General features: G+C 44.2%; 1 protein-coding gene across 9 annotated transcripts in view; it reads left to right on the top strand.

The window, feature by feature from the left end:
* Positions 1–21,303, top strand: part of ATP2B2 (ATPase plasma membrane Ca2+ transporting 2) — a 396,338-nt gene that overhangs the window by 160,222 nt on the left and 214,813 nt on the right. Inside the window, exon 1 of one of the 9 annotated variants that reach the window (XM_039700997.1) lies at positions 9,272–9,456. The exons of 5 other annotated variants lie outside the window; for them this stretch is intronic. The gene's annotated coding sequence lies outside the window, so the exon portion shown is untranslated. Of the gene's footprint in view, positions 1–9,271; positions 9,457–9,706; positions 9,867–10,015; positions 10,100–10,887; positions 11,117–21,303 lie in introns of those variants that run through there. 3 more of the 9 variants (XM_039700994.1, XM_039700993.1, XM_039700992.1) reach the window with 3 other exon arrangements.

Raw genomic sequence — 21,303 nt, 5'->3', positions numbered from 1 at the left:
ATCGAAGTTAGGAGTATTAAATATAATTAATATGGAATATCAGTGTTTAACTGTTTTATGGTATGTAAGCACAGAACATTTAGATGTCTTTAGTGAACTAAGCCGAGGACACGATGCAGGGCTGCACAATTTATTTTTATCCTCAAGGTCAAGAAACATCTTTGAGCACTGACATCAGTGTTCAAGAAATATGGTTCCCTTCAAGGTTAGGAATTTCCCTGTATATATTACATATGTACAGAAGTATATGCATTACTGATTATCTTTTCCTTGGGCTTTTGATAATAAAAGCTGTATATTTTTAGAGACTGGAATGTCTGACTTAGAGAGCAAAACTCCAAGATATGTAACAGAGGTATGAAGTTGATCTTTGTAGGACAGTGCTGTGTTAGAGAAAAAAAAAGCTATTTGTATAAAGAAATTAAGGAATCCTTCTAAATATAGGAATTCCAAGAAGAAGTGTGGATTAAAGAATTTGTGCTTATCTGATGGTGCTGGATGCTTTCAAAATTGCTGAGCTGAAATGGCAGATGAATTCTTAATGGTATTACTTTATCAGCCCATACATAAACCACCTTGCAACACTTTAAAGAGGAGAGAGAAAAAAAAATATGCTCTCCTGGCTTTTACTGGTTTACAAGTGCTTCAAACACTCCCTCTTATCTTCCCTTTTTTGGAGTGATTTAAGCAAGCTTCGCAGATTTATTTTCTCAACCTCCCGGCGAGGCTTTTATATTTATTCTTATTTTTTATTTATTTATATTTATTCTTATTTATTATTATATTATTTATAAATTACTTTTTTTCCCCTCTCTTAATTACTTTCACCCATTATTTCTGTTTATGGAGATCAGGATGGATGTGGTTGGTCAGGTGAGGGCAAGGAGGAGGGGTGGTTTCTGCCAGCCTCCAACAGGAGGAGGCTGTTGGGATTTTATCACTGTAATCTGCTGGTTTATTACTGGACATTAAGACATCCAAAAGATTTATTTGGAGCAAAAACCTTGCTAAGAGATCATGTCTGTGAGTTGGCCCTGGAGAAGGGGGATGGTGGTGTTGGTCATCCAGATGGAGTTCTGGATGGGGCCTTGAGCTCTGGGATTTGCCTGCTGGTCCTGGAGCACTTCCTGGTGGTCCCTGTGGAGGGGAATTTGGCTGGGTTTGGGATGGGAGCTGACAAATGACCCCAGTGAAATAAATAACCAGACTTTTATTTCCCCTGCACAATGCTGCATCCTGTTCTCAGCGCCTAAAACAAATTGTTGCTGGTGCAGAAAAGAACAATTCTGGCTCTGAAGAAAGGGAGGTAAAATGCAGTCAATAAATCTCTCGGGATGTAATTAGGACATCATTCAAACCTCCCAGGCTGTGCTCTCTGGTAGGTTAAACCTGGCTGTGACCCAGCCACGGCCAGGAGTTGGGTTTAGTGCTCCTTGAGAGTCCCTCCCAGGATCTTCTGTGATTGTACAAAGTAATGACTGGTTCTGGTTCCCTCTGCTTGGTCTTTTGGTTCTTGTATTTTCTGTCTCCTTCACGGGGGATAGGAGAGGTATTGCTGTGCAGTGTTTGTCCCTAAATCCTTTCTTGACACATTTCTCACCAAACTAAATGAGTTTTGTAGGGTTTTTTTTGTTTTGTTTTGTTTTGTTTGTTTGAGTTTTTTCCCCTCTTTTTTTTAAAAAAAAAAAAAAACTCTTCCTGAAGGAATGGAATCTTTCCTCTTAGTGAGGAAGCTGCAGCACATCAGTATTGTTGGAGAAGGGCAATTTTAAAATATTGGACAGTTTGAAGGGTTATTTAGCTAAGGGAAATACTATAAAATTAGCCAATTTTTTTGGATGTTTGATTATTCTAGGCTAGATATTGGTGGGGTTTTTTTTCTCCAATAGCATTTTTGTTCACATGTTCACTATTCTGTGCTGGACAGACTCTTTTACTCTACAATAATGTTTTGGCAAGACCTCAGGTCAGTTACTTCAAAAAGTTCTGATATTTTGGCAAAATTTTCATAACTATTGCTTCATAGTGCTGCATCTGGGGTTAAGGAACAGCTCATGGATCTTCAGGACATGGCTCAGTCTGGAAGCCAAGCCTGACACCCACCTAATTTTCATTTAGAGTGTATTTTTATTTCCTATACTGACTATATTTATTGCAATAACATTTAGGTCTTGTATTTAGTTTAATATTTAATAATGTGAATAGGTATTTTTGTGCAAATTATACGTTACAGCTCTAAGCAAATTTTATATAGCAATAATTCTTGAAGTTTTCTTATTGTAAAGCTCATTCTTTGCTGAAGAATTTGAACATTTATTTCAAATCTAGATGCAATTGTGAATACAAATTCTGAGTCCTTACAGGAGAATATTTATATCTAAAAGCTACAAACAGCCATTGTGATAATTTCAGATCAGGTTTGACTCTATAGTTGCTTGGCTTGCATTGGCTTTTGTGAGAGTTTTTCCCAGATGTTCCAGTGGGATGGAAAGAACTGACTTATTGAAGTTCACACATTTTTTGTTTGTTTTGGCTGAAGTGGAGCCATTCTGTCAAATGCTGCCATGCAGGGAAGGGAAGGACTGGTGTGAAACATTTTGGGCTGTACCAGTACGTTCCAGCCAGCGCCAGTGAACCCTTCCAAGGCCCTGGGACCAGTCTGGGTTCCCACAGCCAGTGGGGTGACACTGCCAGCACGGCTGACATCAGCAGCACAAAGTGGAAACAAAGGTTTGATAAGCTGGAGGCTGTGGCACAGGGAAGGACACCCGAGGTTCTCAGTGATTTGTGTGATGGGTGGGTGAGTTCCAGTTCCTCCCTCACCCAGAGGAGCACAAGATCTGCGTGGCTTTGGGGCCCTGCAGGGAGGAGAGCCCCTGGTGCTGGGCTGGGGGGACATCCTCTGGAGGAGGTGGCTCTGGGATAGCCCCAAGATTCCCAGGATGGGGCTCTGGGCTGTGGGAACACCCTCTGGAAGAGATGGCTCTGGGATAGCCCCGAGATTCCCAGGATGAGGTGTCGCATTCATATTTTCTGAAAAATCCCTTTACCCAGGATTTTTCTCCTGGAAAGCTGAGAAGCCTCAGAGAAAAAGAAAATATTATCTCATTTGCTTCTCCTGTCTTTTGGTCCTTTGAAATGTGGTTAGAGATTGTTTACCAACAGGTGGTTGTTTCATTAGTTTCTACTGTGAATTATTTTAACTGATTAGCTAATCAGGGCCAAGCTGTGTCGGGACTCTGGAAAGAGTCACGAGTTTTCATTATTATCTTTTTAACCTTCTGGAAGTATCCTTTCTGTATTCTTTTGTATAGTTTAGTATAGTATTATTTAATAAAATATAGTATAATAAAATAATAATTTAATCTTCTGAGAACATGGAGTGAAATTCCTCATTCCTCTCTTCATCTGGGGATCCCTGTAAATTCAGTAATGGGGCTCTGGTCCACCCTGGGGCTGCCCATGTGTGCACGTTCCTCAGGCAGGGTGATCAGCAGGGCACAGATACCCACGGCTTAGCAAAGCTTAACGGGTCAGATTGCTTTGCCCACTAAGCTAAACATAGCCTTTTATCTCATTAGGTTGGGAAAACCCTCTCCTCAACAGGAGGCAATCCCTGCAGGTGATTAATGACTCGGAAACATGTATGGGAGTTGGATTGTTTGCTGAGATATCAAAAGTCATTTTTTCATAGTTTGTTAAAATTCTGTTCTCCTGCTCGAATTGTTGAGAGTGATTGAACCTTGTCCCACTGTTGTTTCACTTTGTGTTAATAATTTGCCTTTATTAGAGTCATAAATAAGGTTGATCCAGGCTTGCATTCAGAGCCATTTGACAAAAATGCTACAATGGGAGCTACTGTGTCAATTAATGAGATTTACAGTCAGGAGATCCAGGTATGTAGGAAAAGTCCATATATTGAAGAATGAAAGCTTTAAGTTCTCAAAGGAGCATGCATTTCCTTAATAATATTAATAACAGTCCATATTTGTACTGTAATTCTCTGCTATTATTTCTTACTGTCTAATCTGAAATATGACTGGAAGGGTTGAGCAGTTTCAGTGGAACAATGGTAGGTTTCTTCTTTAAGGGGCAGTCCAAGGTCGTGGTGTGACCTGGCTGTGTGAGGGGGTACTTGAGGTTCACATCTACACACAGCCATACACAATTTCATGGCAAAGGATGCTCCTTCAAACCCATCCTGCTGGGATATCTTTTCCAAATGGAAGAGAAGTGGTTTTCTGTACAGCAGTTTAGCAAAATAGCAAATAAGAAAGAAAAACAACTCTTAGAACATTGTGGTAGTATTTGGCATCAGTGATATCAGAAGAAGGTACTGAACCAAAATTCTGATTCCAAACTCTTTTTTTTTTTTTAATGGGAGAATAGTTTTGATGCAATAGAGGGATGAGTCCATGTAACCCATCTACTTGTGCAAAGTTTCACCGCTATTTCCAAACGTCCTTCAAAGTCAGGTTGTCTGAAATCTGCAGTTTGATATGAGCTGATGTGACCCCTATAAATTGTACAATCCTATAATTTGAGTTTAATTGACTTTGGCATACATTTCTAATCTCCATCAGGACCAGTGATATGAGACTGCAGGGGGAGAGTAACATTCCCTTCCTGAACACAGGGAAGGGAATTCCTGTGGTGGAAACCACAAAGGGCTGGAATCTCCCTGCCAGTATCACTGAATTACGTTAAGTAAACAGATTAATGCTGGGAGGCAGTTGGCACAAATTCTGTTTTGAGAACTGGCAGTTTATGGGGTTTAAATGCCCACAGAATGAAGGGGGGATTCCTTTGCTGCCTATCCAGAGTTCCCAGAAGTTGAGGCACCCTCACAAGGTTGCTCTTCCAAGCTCTTGTCAGGCCACTCTATTGGTTGGTCTGAGATTTGTTCTGAGTGTCGACAAATATTTCCTCTCACCTGCATGTGAGATGGCAGATTTTGTCTGTAAGCCAGAAGGAGGGCTGAATGCTGGTATAAGACAGGTTTTGTATTCTTAGGCCTGCCTTAGGGTGTTGAGAACCTGACTTCAGCAGTGGATTCAGGTTTAGCTGGGTCAGATATTGCAGGTCCTCACCCTGGCCAGGGCAGATCCCTTTGGAGGAGGCTGCTAAGATGCTTCTCTGTCATTGCTGTGCTTAGGCTGTGGCAGTGAGCCAGGTTTACTTAAGCTCTACTGGGAAGCTCAGGCAAATTAATGCTTCTTCCTCAGTTTTTTGTTTTTGTTTTTGTTTTTGTTTGTTTGTTTGTGTGTTTGTGGGTTTTTTTGTTGCTGTTGCAAGATCCTAAAGATTTCTCTTCCTTCTTGGGTGATCCTGGGAGCCTGGTGTTGTTTTCTGAGCTTTAAACCTGTAGCAAGGAGGGGACAGCATGGCAGCCCGGCCTTGCAAGCACTTCCTCCTTGTGGGCATGGCTTTTAGATGGTGAAAGAAGAAAATCTGGGATATTTGTAGATATCAGATGGTGGAGATTCAAGGAGAGGGGGAATTGCAGTTCTAGCTGGCTGGTAGTTTTCCTTTCAGATATTGAGAAAGTTGGGATGCTGGTCAAGGAAGTGAGCTGACTGGAGCTGCAATAATTTATCAGTCAGACCAAGTGGCAATTTGTACAGGAAAATAAATGTGGCAGATAAAATAAAGAGTTCAAGGCAACTGCAAGCTTCTGAGGTTTAAATCATGCAGCGAATGGTTGGGCTTGGGCAGGAGCTCTGGGGCTCTCCCAACCCAAGCTCTGCGCCTGGATTAGCTCCAGAAATTCCCCCAGCACAGCCAGGTGTGCCCAACACCTTCCCCAAGGGCAGGGAAGGGTTAACCCAGCAACCAGCTCCGAAGAGCTGTAATTTAAACTCGGGAATACACTGACTTTATAGTTAGGGAAATTGAAGCACAGTGGGATCAAGTGACCTACTAACATCTCCCAGTCAGGAAACAGCAGGGCAAGTCCTTGAATGTGACTGTTCTGAGGTCCCTCTCCTCCACTCCTTTTATTAGGTCATGTTGCTTCCCAGGATAACAACATGTTTGCACAGTTTGGGAGCACAAGCTGTTTCCTTGCAGAAATATTACTGCTCTGTGTTCCCAAACTGGAGAGACACCGAATCTGAAAACAGATTTAATTCTTGTTTTGAAAAAATGTAGCAAATGAGGTTTAAAAATATGAGAGGCTGCCAGTCTGCTGTTCTAGTTTAAGTATCTGGGTTGTGATTAGGAAAATATTAGAAATCTGCTGCTGCTGTGCCTCCTCTGATTGGACAACCTCACTGGAAAGGAGGTCTTGGTCCAGAAGATCCTGAAAGGGGAATTAAAATTATGTTCCTGTGTTTCCTGTCATTAATTATCTCATAAAGACCTTGAAATGTGCTTGTGATGCCTATCAGATACCAGCACGTACGGAATTAAAATTTTCTCCAAAGAGGTTAGGTAGGCTCTTTTGCCTCTGAATATAAATTGTCAGTTGAAGTTTTACTGGGGACGCAATTTTTTCAAGTTGCAGTTCAAGCTCAGTAGCAAAAGTCTCATTCCTTCTATATCCCGTAAGCATTGTTGTGTTTTTTAAACTTACTCCCAAAGAGCATATTTCTATTTTCCATTACGTTTTTCTGCTCCATTTCCGCTCCTTGCCCCCAAGTTAAGGTGTTAAATTGTTTTTCTGTCAGAGCTAAATAACATGCTGCTGGATGCTTTAATAGGCATGAAGATGTGCTGACAAACCCTCATTTCGGATGGTGTCTTGCTTTGCAGGGCTTTGCTATTAAATTTGATGATGAAATATCTCAAAAAAGCAACAGCCAAAGTTGCAGCCATTTTGAGCTGCACGTGCTGGAAGCCAGGCTGGAAAATGTTAATATTTTCACAGTTGTGTCCAAAAGTAATAATAATAAACCCTCCAACTCTTTAAAATCTGAGCTCAGAGTGTTCCTAAAGGTGCTGTTTACTGGCTGGCCCATTTCTGAGGGGGGAATTGCTGTTTTTAGCTCTGGTTGGAGGGTACCTGCTGTGGGTAGCAGGTATTCCCTGGGATTGTGGTTTGTAACTTTGAGGGCAGTGAGCAGGTGTCAGCCTGGAACCAGAGAACTCCTGGCCTTGTCTCAGCAGTGGTGGGGCTCAGGTTTGGGCCGTTTCTGAAGAGTTTTCACTTGGGAGCTTTAAATGAGGGCAAACACGAGGTTGTCTCTTTATTCTGAGCTCCTTGATGCACACCCAGGGCAGGCTCCAGTGTGTGCACGAATCCAAGGCTTGGGAGCCCAGCTCCCCTCCAGGATTTGCATCCTCTGGGGTGGAGATCAGCATTAATGCTTGGCCTTGGCTGCAGGATGGCAGCCTTGTGCTAGAGGCAGAACCAACACAACCCTGTGAGCAGGCTCCAAACAAACCTCCCAAAATCTTCCTGGCTTGTCCATGTCCCCACGTGCTCTGGGGCTTCAGAGGCCTGTGGTGAGTGAGCACTGGGAATATCCATGTGCAAAGTTGCTTGGATTTGGTATATAATGAAGTGTTCAAACTAAGGTTTTCTTCCCCTTTTGAACACCTCGTTTTGGTAATTTTTCTCCTCTTCTTATTCCCTTGCCTATTCTGTTAATTAAAAATAAGAATTAGAGTTTTTTTTTTTTCTGATATAGACCTTATGGTTCTGTGTCTGGCCTGAAGTTCCTGTTGTATGACACAAAGTTTTTGAGAGCAGCACTCCTCAAACTGGCAACAGCCAAATGTGTGGAACAAGTTTTTTATGCTGTGCTGAATTTCTTTAAGCCAGTCCTCTCTTCCTTCAGGAAAGACAGAGTAGGAAAAAAGTCTTCTTTAATATATTTTGGTACTGTGTCAATCAGCCTTCTATTGCTTTTCAAATTATCTTCAAGATTTCTATCAAAAAAATGAATGTCAGCAGCCAGATAATTGCAGATGTCTCAGTATCTTCCTGCTTTTCTGACAGAGCAGTAGAGGTCACCAACATTTATGGGTCTGGGACCTCAGCACAAGACATTTAACTGGAGCACTGCTTTGTTCAGTGCTAGGATTCAGTTTGAGCTGCACTGCAAACTCCTCACAGCTGCAGTTTGTACTGAAAACTTGTTCTGAAAAGGGGACACGTCTCTCTGCTTAATATAACCCAAAGTCACTGCATCTGGTGTCCTGGCATGCATGTAATTGCCTGTAGCTTCCTAATGACAAAGGCAGTCTCACATGAGAAAATTCTGCATTGATCCTAGTCCTGATTTACATTTTACTTCGTTAAGAAAAAATTGATCAGCATAGATAAAACTCCTGATCAATGATCCCAGCACTTTTTTTTTTTTTTAAATAGCTTCCATTTTGGTGCAGTGCAGACTTTTGGTTTAACTGGCTGAATTGATATTCTGAGCAGCAAGTAAGGCAGGATGACAGAGCATCAGCACAGCTACTCCTATTATTGCTCAGGGAGGTGCTCCTGCCCACCCTGGCCAAGGCACAGGCAAGCCATGAGCCACTGCTGTCCTAGGATGCTACAGAACACATCCCAACTTTTATCTGTGCTTTTTTACACATTCTTCACCAAAAAAAAAAAAAAAAAGGTATTTTCTTGTGTTCAGTCACTCTCAGGATTGAATGGTTTGAGGTAGGGAATTTGTAGTTAGGACATGGTACATGTACTGATCACAGATTCCTTTAAAAAAAATAAATGATTACTCAGAAAATGTTCTGCTTTTCAAAGGACTGATGTCTCTGTCTTATTTTTGGTGTTTGGGTTTGTTTTGCCATAACACGGTATTCCATTGGAAAAGCCTTTTACATTTCTGAATCCTCTATGTGCTAATAATTCAAAATAGCAGACACATAATAACAACTCAGAATGGATGGTGAGAAGCTGTAGATAAAACGCAGTTATTCCCCAAAGTGCAGGGCTGTGAGGAAGAGAAGGGCAGAGAGCTGCTCTGGCATGTGTGTGTGCTTCTACAGCACATGCTGATGTGACCAGATCAGATTAAACGGGGATATTTCACTGTTCCTCCTGTACGGGTTCGGATTTCTGGCAGGCATGACAGGGACACAAACACAACACAAACCCCACAGCGCTGCAAGGCTGCTTCTTTTTTTTTTTTTTTTTTTTTTTTTTTTTTTTTTTTTTTTTTTCCTTTCCTATTTTCCTTAGAATCCCCATTGTTCTTACATAAACAGAAAGAGCAGGGGAGGGCGAGCGAGCCGGATCTTTGCAGAGGGTGATTATGAAGTAATTTGCAGCAGGGACACGCCGCCGTGCCGGGCTGTCATCGGCGGGCACAGCCCGAGCATCGCCGGGCACTGCGGGCTCCGGCCCCGCCGCATCCTGCGCCTGCTCGGGGGTGCCGGGGATGCGCCGCTCCCCGCGCCCCCTTTCCTCCACAGCCTTCCATCCCCCCTCTCCTCCTCCTCCAGCGACAGTGATAGGACTTGACAGCCCTTGTCCTTGAAGGTTTCTCCCGTTTCTGAGTAAGTGGCATATTCCTGGTCGCTTGCCATCTTCCGTTTTTGTCATTATCCCAGGGGAAGCGTTAAAAAAAAAAAAAATCGCAAACAACAAACATGGTGGTTCAGTCCATATTTTTTTTTTCTATATATATATATTTTTTTTAAATTTTCTCTTGGTTCCGTGCCCCCGTGCCCGCGGCTGTGCGGTGTCCCCGCGGTGCGGGGCGGTGCGGTGCGGTGCGGGGATGCCGCGGCGGCGGCGCGGGGATGCTGCGCGCTCGCTCGCTCCCTCCCCGGCCGGCGCTGCCGCGGTGGTACGGTCTGCAGAGCGGCTCCGCGGCCGCTGCGCGCCTGCCCGCGCCCATGCCGAGCCCTGAGCCCTCCGCCCGCTAGCCGGGAGCAGGCTGCGCTGGGGAGGATGTCTTAGCCAAGTAAGTAGCGACATCCACAGCATGAGAGCAATAGTGGTGGTGGTGGCGGTGCTGATGGTGATAATAATAAAAAAAAAAGAAAGAAAAAAAAAATCTCTCCCCTTTCCGTTCCTGAGCTCGTTTATTTGGCATTTTGCTGCCGGGGAAGGCGCGAGCTGATGGGAAGATGGTGTGGGGAGCGGGGCTGAGTGATGCATTAGGTTTTGGTTCGTGCCCTGGGAATCTCTGCAAAGGTAATGCTGCGACTCGTGTAGATTATTCTGTAAGGTCAAAGAGAAACTGCATAGCTAAAAGGCTCTCTTGCATCAGAAAGCGTTTGCTGGGCTTCGGTAGGTTGAGAATTCAGCATGATCTTGTTGTTTTTGAAACGTATGGGCTTGATTTTGATTAAATCAGTTCTTTGGTGATGAGGAAAACACGTGGATGGGATTTTGCTTTTATCATTGCTGGTAAGAATCGGATGTGCCTTTTTTTTTTTTTTTCTTTCAGAAGCTCACATTTCACTAAAATGTGAGCAGTACACTTTGACTGTTGTATTTTTCTAACTTTAATCTTCTCTTAACGATAGGCAAAGCTATTTCGTGTTAGAAAAATCTGTAATCTTCAGCTGGGCTCCTTTATAGAGCTGTTTATAGCTTTTCAGTGCGTTTGTTTGAAAGTAAAGGGCATGCAGGTTAAAACCCCCAAGCATTGCCTTTGTATCGAGATGGACTAGAAAATAATGTGGAAGAAACCGGGAATTTTCTGTAATTCCTTCTTACCATGCATGGTGTTTCCTGTGGGAAGATGGGGAAAGGCTTTCCTGAGGTGTATGGTATATTAATTAAGACTTCTGACAGATAGACTTTCATTTTTATTTATTTATTTATTTATTTACTTAATCAAAAGAAGAACCAGCTCCAAATCCGCCGAACGCTGCATGGAAAAAAAAAAAAAAAAAAAAAAAGCTTTTGGCTGTTCATGAGGCACCCAACGCTTTAAGAGAAACCCTGAGATTACGGGAGTCATTTCCGATTATGTAAAGAGAGATTCTGTGCGTTTGATCCGCGCCTGCGGCGCTGGCAGCTCCTGCGCCCCGCGCTCCGCCAGCAGCCCAGCTCTGCCCCAGCCTCCCCAGTCCCGACTTTAGGCTTGTCCTATCCCAGCCGGGGCGCTCCCGGGGCTCCGAGGCCATGGCTCTGGGCACTCCTGGGGCTCCCAGGCAGCCACCGGCAGATGCTTAGCCCGGTGCTCCCCGTTCCTTCTGCAAGGTGAGTGTTGAAGGGGCTCCAAGGGAATGGCTCTGCTGTCAGGAGAAACCTTTTGCGTCCGTCTTTGACCCCCTGATTGCTTTCTGTTGTGGGGCTGCGGAAGGATTGCGGGGGTATTGCACAAGTTGGGATGTCTGGAGGAGAGCTGGCACGTTCAACGTGGGAAAATTGCACTTTAATTGCTGGGATTTGAGGTTGATGCTAGATATTTGTGGTATGAAATTGATAAGGGGGGGGCGGTTTGCTAGTATATGCTTAGAGAAGAGATTACAGATCGACTTCATAGTCCACATGTTTTTTTTACTGCTGAGATGCATTCCTGATTAGCATTTAATTTGTGAGAGGTCATCCATATGCATGACTGGCTCTTGTACCTTGCTCTGGAATAACTGTTTGACTCAGGTATCCAGCAGGTCTTTGATCACAGACAGCTTTTACTTTGTTCATGCTCCTCTCATTTTAATCCAAATTGCTACCTGTGAAGAGGTGGTTCACATTTTCCCCGTAGTGCTGGTAAAATGAGTAAGTTTGTGAATAAGGCAATAAAATAAGGCTTGTAGATAAGTTCTGTAGAGCAATGCAGCATGAAGGTTTTTCCCTTTTATTTATTTATTTTTCTCCATCTGCCCCCTTTTCATCCTTTTTGTGCGTCTGTCTTCATTTCTATAGAGAATTGATTTTGGCCCGCATCAATGCTAAATATACATTCATTTTCACGGGAAAGGTCAATTTTCTTCTCTGCTGCAAACCAAACTGGCATGATATTCCTCATGCTTTCTGCATATATAAAAAGGTTGCATGCATGCATATTGAAACAGCTTGGAAGAGTTTCACGCTTCCCAGCAGGATTCCAGGTTGCAGAAGACATGGTAATGATGAACTAGGTATCATACTGTTCTTCTGAGAGCTGCCGTGAAGTCACTTTTGTGAGTGCTTTTTTCCTTTTAAATTTCATACCATGTATCCAGGAAACAGCTTGGAAAGATTTTCTTTTCCCCTTTCGTCTTCCCCCAGCATTTAAAATGTACAGCTTATCTTTCTCAGTGCTGTTGGATTAGGGATGCAACATTTTTTGAATCCTACTAAATATATATGTATGTATCTTCCTGTCTGAATGCTGCATCTGCGAGCATATATCCTGCTAACATATGAAAATGTTAAAAGTGTTCTTGCTTTTTTAAATTTTTTTTTTTCATTTTCATCCCGGAGTTCACATTCTCAAATGCCAGTTGTACACATAGTAATTCCTTGTTACATTTTGGAATAAATGTGCAAGTCTTGACCTTGTAACTCCCTCTCCCACTCACTGAGAGCCCATTGCACTGCAGTAGGACTCCAGCAGTGGGGGTTCTCTAAATGGACCCCACCTCCCTTAAGAAATGGAAATACTTTTACAGCTTGCACCTAAAATCATGTTCTGAAGGAAAGAAAGTGGTTCATTTCATTAACCTGACTGGGAAACCTTGTGGAGAATAAGCTGCCTTTTGCCAGGTTTTTTCATTCTGTTTTCAAGGAGACACAATGAAGGATGTGGAATTTAGCAAGTACTGCTCTGATTAATGACGTTCAGATTATACATTATCTGATCAAATGTCAACCTCTCCCCCCACCATGATTAAAACCACACATTCCTGATTAATTTTAACGCGCCAGTTGAAAAAGTGGTTAAAAAAACCCCAACAAACAAACAGCTAAGGATTCGCGAGGTATTTTTGCTGAATTTAGCTATTAAAATATGATGCTAAAGCTTCATTAAAGGATCTCTGTGGGATCCTTCTCGTGCCGAGGCAGGCAGGGAGCGATGACTCCGCTGTGAACGGAGCCTCCCTGGCGCTGCCGGCGGAGCTCCCTCCGTGTGTGCCGGGCTGGCTCCGGAGCCTCTGCAGCCCCTGCAGTCCGGGCTGGCAGCCTCAGCCCCGCCGCCCTGCACCCTGCCCAGCAGGGATGCTCCCCGGGATCCAGCCTCGCCCAGCTCCCCAGCCCTGCTCCAAGGTAAGGCATCCTTAGTGGAGCAGTTGCATAAGAGAACAGCCTTTCTCTCTAGGTAGGTTATGCTCCGCGTGCTGGATGGTTTTTTTGTGTGCCAATAGAGAGAAATAAAGGGCATTGTGGAGGTTATATAAATGTATAGGCTGGAATTTCATCCCTAAAACAACGGAGAGGGTCAGTAGTGTTTTATTGTGATCTTTATTTGAAAGTTTGGTGCCCTTTTGTAGGAAATGTAAGCATACGGTATGATTTTAAGAGCTCTAGGGTTTTTGGTTCAAGTTTTACTCATGTTTAGGTTAAGAAGCATGGTTTTACTGTTGTATTTTTGATAAATAACCTTGGCTTTTGCATTAAACCCAGAGATTTGCAGTTGATGAAACAATGTATAAGAGAAGGGTTGGGAATGAGGAGTATTTTAATAAAATTAAGAGGCTGTCAGCTCTGTAAAAGGCAGGACGTGTTCCCTCTGAACACTGCAGATGGGTGAAACATGGACCTTCAGAAGGGATGTGGAATTCCTGCTTAGGTACCAGAGTTGGCAGAGTTGGGAAGTGGTAACCAAGTTACGAAATACTTCCCTTCTACCACACCGTGTATGGACAAGCTCATCCCGCTGGTAACATGTTTTTCCTCATTTTTAAAGTATTCATTGCACAGTTTAAGCATCTGAGGGCTGTGCACCAGGCTCTCAGAGAATCCTAGAAATAGTGAATGGGAAAAGCCAGAAGAGGACCAGCAGTAAAACTGGGATTCCTGTAGAAGAGTTTGTGCATTTTTTACCTTTTGTCTCCTTTGCCCACACGGTGAAGGTGAAATGGCTGGAGAAAGCTGATTTCGGAGGCACAGAATAGTTGAGGTTGGCAAGTACCTCTGGAGATGGTCCAGCCCAACCTCTCCTGCCCCAGCTGGAGTCCCCTATAGCAGGGCCTGTCCAGTCAGGTTTTCAGTATCCCCAAGGATGGAGAATTCCTAACCTCTCCGGGCCACCTGTGCCAGTGTTTGACCACCCTCGCAGCTTTTGACCTTTACATGGAATGTTCTACCTTTGTTCTCCTGGCCTTTTTGCCTCTCACCAGACACCATTGAGAAGAGCCTGGCTCCATCTTGCTCACTTTCTCCCATCAGCTGTTCATTGATAAGGTCCCCCTGAGCCTTCTGCTCTCCGGGCTGAGCAGTCCCAGTTTGCTGAACCTCCTTCCTGCATGTCAGGTGCTCCAGTCCTTTCCTCCCCTCTGAGGCCTTTGGAGGACCCTCTCCAGGAAGCCCAGGTCCCCTTTGTCCTGGGGTGTCCCAGCAGTGCTGGTGGGAAGGCAGGCAGCCCTGTGCTGTGAGGACACTCTGCTGGCTCCTGCCCAGCTCCAGGTCCAACAGGAACCCCAAGGCCTTTTCTGCAGAGCTGCTTCCCAGCCAGCTGGCCCCCAGCCTGTCCTGCCTCAGGGGCACAAGCTTGCCTTTCCCTTTGTTGGCCATCCCGGGATTCCTCTTGGCCCTGGCTCCCTCTGAGAGGCAGCTCATCCATCTGGTGGCACAACCACACCTCCCCATTTGCCCACTCTGTGCCCTTGCACAGGGTGCTCTGTTCCTTCATCCAGGCCATTAATAAAACACTTGGCTGTTGCATCGAAAGAAATCCCTTGGAAGGAGAGGATTAGAGCTGGAACTGCAATTTCAAGATTTAGCCCAAAATTGAAGTGCTGTGTTATTAAAAGATGCCAAAAATTGGTCAATATCCTGAATACGTTTATGGTTGAGAGCGTGGAATTTGCAATATTGAATGCCCAATGCATTGCATCAGCATCCCAGGGTTTGAGGATGAAACAGGAAAATCAGTGATTCAGATTTACTAAGAGCTTATTTTATATATTAAAGAATGAAGACTCACAGCTGATGAAGTAATTTCAATTGATAATTTCATTCGCTGCATTTCAATTAAAGTGAGTTAAAAATAAAACCATATGAAATGAATTAAAAATAAAATGAGATTTAGTCCAATCTGATTTGGATCTTGCTGAAAAATCTGTCGCACAGAATGAGGAAACAGGATAGGGAAGATGCTTATCTGTGGGATGTTGGGCAAAGAGCTATTTCTGCACTCCTCGCCTGTCCAGTTCACTGACCTTTCAGCCCCTGACCTCTGGAAATTAGCTGGGCATTTGGAGAAAATGACACTCCTCATACACACACTCCATCTGAGGAGATTTTTACTTAGACAAGAGATGTCTTAGTCTGATAAGTTATCTCCTGTGCTTTGGTTTGGATTGTGTTCTACAGTGTAGATCTGTGCAGACTTTGGACCGCAGTTTAGGATGAGACGCAGCATTTTAAACAGGATTTGGGATTTGGAATTCCTCCTTCTGCATCCCCCAGCTAAAGTCTCATATGACAATTCCCACCAGTGTCCCAGGTGAGGCAGGGAATGACAGCCCACGCTGGGATTGGGTGATGGAGTTTATTCAAGATCCAACAAGTTTCGGGCTTTTACCCTGCTTGATCTCACACACAGGCTGCCCCAGGCATCCCCCTGCCTTTTGTCTCCACACATCTCAGAATTCCAGGATCTCCCCTTACTTGTCTTTCCAAACTCCCCTTAGTCTTCTGTCCAATCTCCACTTTTTAAAATCCTGGATACCCTTGTTTTCTCAGAGATCACCTTGTTCAGCCTCATCTTCCTTCTGGAACTCAAGGGGCCTCAGTTTCCCAAGTCTCAGAACCCCTGCCATGATCAGTCCCTTTGGTGGTGCTGTCTCATCCCTCTGCACTAATTCCATGCTCCACTGTTTTTAGTCCAGGTATCCTCAAAACCTGCAGCCAGCACAGTGAGGCTGGAACCAGCAAGGAGCAGGCTCATGCAGGAGAGTGGAACACTCTTTACAGCCTCACACACATCCTGGGATCTGCTGCACTCTGCTCGGAAGCCATCTGTCACCTGTGACTGCAATGGGGGGACCTCCATCCCCACTCCCTTGGCTGCCTCAGCCTTCCAAGCGCAGCTCCTGCCATCCACACTCTTTGTTCAGCAGCCTTCTGTGCCTCAGTGGGCCTTGAGGGAACAGGGGCACTTCCCAGAGTGCTGGTGGCTCTGTGGCACGTGCACTGTTTGCCTTGGGGCTGGATGAATTCATTGCAATGGTTGTGCTCAGCAGCTCACTAACCTTGGCACCCTCTGGGTGCTGATGAAGCACAATAAAATAATGCTCTGCCGCCGATCTGACTTGTCTTTCACAGTGGTACACCTCGTGTCACACAGGTAATTAGAAGGGAACAGCGTTCCCAATAAACCCTTCCAGTCTCCTTGGGAAATGTGCAATCCCAGATGTCAGGAGGCAGCATTGATCTGTGTCCTCTGGAAGTCAGTTTGGGAAGAAGCTGTTGTCCTGGCTGAGGACAGCTGTTCAATTTGCACTGCAGGCTTCCCATGTCCCTCTCCTCTGCTTGCATTGTAATGAACATTCTGCACGTTGTTCTAAAAATACCTCCAAATGATGTTTGATATTAAGGGACCAGCAAAATGCAATCACAATGAAATGATGATTTCATGGTGTTTTTCACAATGAGATTGTCATACTCCCTCCCCCGGTGCTTGTAGCAATACCTATTTATGAGTAGTTGAGCTAACCTGGGAAATTCCAAGAAGAATTGCAGACGGCTCCTGAGATGCAATGCAAATTGTTGCAGTACCCATGGAGGACATTTGCATTATGGTAGGACTGGTTGTCTCTGTGATGCTGTCGTGGTGATTGTTATGCAGAGAACTGCAGGATAAAATGGTAGTGCTAAATCAGCAGTGCTGAATAAGATGGCTGAAAATGCCAGGAAAACAAACTGTTGGAGCAGGAGGATTACAGGAGGAATGAGATGCCCAAAGCCCAATGCAAGACACCTCCCAGCTTTCTTGGGAACAAGCTTTTGGATTTGCAGGTGATGTCCATGGCTCTTACTGAGCGTTTGGTGCCTCCCTCATGCCCACACTGCATCACCCTGCACCAGGCAGGACAGAGCTCCTGCCATGGAGGGGACAGGGTGCCCTGTGAGGCTTGGGCTGACCCAAAAGGATGTGAAAGGACTGCCCTGATATTTGCACTGCAGCATCAAGAACGCCCCTTCAGGCCATCGAGGTTCTGAGGTGATGTTTTATACTGAGTGTTTGTGGGCAACTCTTATCCCCAGGGCACTGTGTTGGTGAGTTTGCACCACTGTTTGCAGAATTTTTGGTTTATTTGATTTTAAATCTTGTTTTGGTTCATCTAAAATAGGACTGGGTATTTCTGTCTGTCCTGTGTGATGCCTAAATATTACAGAATGTGGAGGGGTTGGATTTATTTACATGCTTGGGCTGAAGTGGGAAGAAAGAAGGGGAATATGATTTTTCCCAGGAATATGTGACACAACAAGAGGTGACGTGGATAGGGACCACTGGAGCCTGTCTCAGATGAAGTGCTTTGGATATGCAGGTGGGACCTGGCTCATCCCCAAGCTGGGGAAAGCCTGGGTGGGCCAGCTGCTGCCTGTGGCTGGCAACAGACTTGACCTTGGAGAAGGGAGAATGTGTTGAGAGAGACAAACTGTGCTCAGACTGTTAAAAAAAAGAAAAAAAAGGACTCTCTGCTGCAAAGCTTGAATTGCTGCCTATTGCTTTGGTTATCTCCTTATAAATCTTAATATGGCTGTTCAATTGAAGCAAGTACAGTTAGGATGCCATTCCCTACCTTGGGATGGATCCTCCCCTCCAGCAATGTTTTCAAAATAATGAAAAAAAGAAGCAGCAATCTGAGGAAGGCACATATAAAATCTGCAATGCAGAAATAGGATTATATATTTATCTGAGTTCTCATGTAGACAGATGATTAATACAGTACCCGCTACAGGGTTTATAGCTTGGTATATCATTAAGGTTCCCTGTAACTCTAATGTGAAAAGATAATAAATTAAGCGTCCTCGTCCCTGCCCTTGTCCTCCTTTTTCTAGTTTAGAAATACACTTGGAAGTTTTAATCTGAAAACATAATTCTGGTACCAGAACTGAGGATGGAAAGGAATGAAAGGGAAAATGGAAGACATCTGAAGTGGTTGTTTTTTTTTTCTTGAACCTTTTTAAGACTTAAAATTGAGTGCATGAGGTCTTAACATACAAGCCTCATTTACATATCTGCTTTAGGATTAGGAGGGGACCTTGAAAAATACTGCTAGGAAAGTATTTTTGGGGATTTTTTTTCCACTTGTTAGAGAAAACTAACATACAATTTCTTAATTGGGTCCAGCTTCCTTCTAAGGAAATCTTGTTCCCCTCCTTTGCCTTATCTGGAGCAGATGGAAGCTGCAGATACAGGACATGCTAAAGTTTTTAGTTATCAATCAGGTAAGCAGCAGTGCTTTCTGAGCTTTAACTGCCAAACCCTGAGAGAAGAATAATTGCAATATTTAAAGTAAACCTGAATGAGGATGCTATGGAAAAACAAATATTAAAGCAAGTAGAAACATCCAAACATATTCCTTTTAAAGAAGGCACGTTATAGTGGGAGACAGTCCTGGTGAGCTCAGTGCTGGTGTGGGCATTGGGAATCAAAGAGGATTAGGGTCTGGGATCCTCTGGAAAGCCTCTGTGCTGGATTTATCCATCACAGAACTAACCCTGCTGCCTCTAGGCGGAGCATGACCCGGGGTTGTGGCAGTGGCAGCAAATCAGAGTGGGCTGGCAGTGCTGCAAGGGCTCACGCTGACCCTGCAAAGTGCAAGGGCTCCTGAAGGAGGGCACATTTCACAGGGAAGCTTGGGAAGAGCTCTGCCCACTGCTGGATTAGGGAAGGGATAAATCCTTGCACATGGAGAAGAAAATCAGTATCTGTGTGTATGTACACATGTGCACGTATGCATCTCTAAAAGCACCCAGACAGAGAGCAGTTGCTCTAAAATCCTTCTTGCTCTTTGGTTTACTGTGGAGTTCAATTCCATTCAAAGTTAATCTTGCAGTGGTTCACTTGAAAACAATACCAATTTTGTACTGCCTCCCACACACCAGATCCACTCCCTTCCTCAGTAATTCTTGTTTGACCTCACAGCTGGTTCTCCAGAAACTTTCCTCCCAGCTGCCAGATATTTCTATTCAGGAGTTACCCTCAGGAGCAGCAGCACATTTCCATGTTGGTCTGGCTTTTGTGTTTGTTCTGTAGTGAACACAGAGCCTCAAAGCTTGAGGCCTTACTTAATTCAAAATTTTGTATGGATTTGACTTTCTCTCCCATGACTCTGCTTTTTTACAGCCCCCAAGTTCCACCACAGCAGTCAGAAAACAAACACAGGAATGCTTGTGATTACTTGAGATAAAAATTTCTTCTTGGGAGCTGTGGAGTTCATTCCTGCAGAGGACTGAACAGACCAGGGAATGAACCACATGCTCCATTAAATCACAGAGCACCAAACATCTCTGGTGCTGGCCATAAGGGCTCCATGAAGCTGCTTCTAGTTCAGGAAGAGGAAGGACATCCTACTCTTCATCACCTCTTTGTGGGAAGAGCAAAGCAAATACCAGCACAGAAATAGGGATTCCCCTCAGACCTGTTATTATTATTTATTATCCCCTCAAACCATATTATTACATGGCTTAAATTGAAGATCCATGAGCTTCCATGGGAAAGACATGGGAAAAGTGGGATATTCCATGTGTGCCCATAAGAAATAGCCATGTAAGGAAAAGGTATGTACACCAGCAACAGTGCTTTGGAGGGTTTTTAATCTGCATGGAGGATGGAAAAAATCTTGTTGTAATTAAGGTATTTCCGAGGATCTCTCTTATCAGTGGCAGATTTTTCTGTCTGCAGACAGGTCTTGGCCCTGGCAAAACCCAGGGGTGCTTCTGTGGGAGTTTCTGGGCGCAGCTGTAGGAGCAGTGGTGGAAGAAGGGTTTGTGGCCCATGCAGATACCCCAGCAATGCCAGGCTCTTGCCCAAGGAGTGGAGGAAGCACCTCCACAGCTGGTGACAGGAAAATTCACAGAATCACAGAATGACCAGGTTGGAAGAGACCTTCAAAATCATCGAGTCCAACCCATGTCCCAACACCTCAACTAAACCCTGGCCCCCAGTGCCACATCCAGGCTTTGTTAAACACACCCAGGGGTGATGACTGCACCTCCCCAGGCAGCCATTCCAGAACTTTATCACTATTTCTGTGAAAAACCACTCCAAACCTGATGCCTGATGGGAAAATATCTTTGGTGCCTTCTCAGAACATGTGGCGGAGCTGCTGCCCATCTGTCCTTCATCCTCCCATGCAATCCCCAAGTCCCCAGAGCTCTGGGCAGCTTTTCCTCCCTGAGGCCTCCCCATCACAGCCCAGCAAAGCTGATTTTTAGCATTCATCTCTCTTCCATATCTACCCAGAGGAGGGAGGGAATTTGCTGTGTGCCTTTGCAGGACGTTTTGAGATGAGTTTTGAGAATTTAGGTGGTGCTGGCTCAGCCTGTGCTTGGGCTCTCCACAGCCAGTGTCTCCCTGGAAATCTTTTGTCTGGGATTTCTTGCCTGACTGTGTGGAGCAGCCTCTCCCTGTTTTGCAGACTGATGGATGTATTGGTTGTTGCTTGTGGATCTTCTTCGGCATCATCTGCTTTCATTAGCATTTTTGAACAAAGGAATGAATCAGAATAAATCACAACTAATAGAAATATAGGAACAGATTATCATTTTGCAAAGCTGAACTCTCTCAGAGGAGATTACGTATTTAAATTGAACAAATACAACTTCATAAATAAACTAAATTAAACATCATCTAATTTTACTTTTGAAGCCAAGCAATTTTAATCCATACTCAGCTTCTTGTATAAATATTTCCCAACTCCGTTTTATTCTTTGAAGCATTCTTATTCATATTTAAAACCAAAAATGTGCCAAATTGAACCACAGTTGTGTATACTGAATAAATGTAAAAGCCTGGGTATATTACATAATAATCTGGGAGTTGGCAGGAGGGAATGATTGCGTTTGTGAGTGTCCAAGTAGTGTAAAAATGCTTTTGCAGAACCTCATATTTGTCTCTAAAGCTCTCTGACTGATGGCGTGCCTGAAAAAATCCTTTCCATAAATCCCTTATGCATCATTCAAAGGGAAGCAATAGATGATTAGAAATCTATATATTTCCCCAGGGATAATTGATGCAGAAACTGTGGTGCTTCAAGAGTTGCCCAGCTGGTCTGGATTGTGAGCAA

This window comes from Passer montanus, unplaced genomic scaffold (genome assembly GCF_014805655.1).
Source record: "Passer montanus isolate IOZ18808 unplaced genomic scaffold, ASM1480565v1 scaffold147, whole genome shotgun sequence".
NCBI lineage: Eukaryota > Metazoa > Chordata > Aves > Passeriformes > Passeridae > Passer > Passer montanus.
Note: the sequence above shows the minus strand (reverse complement) of the source record. Positions and strands in the feature narration are given on the sequence as shown.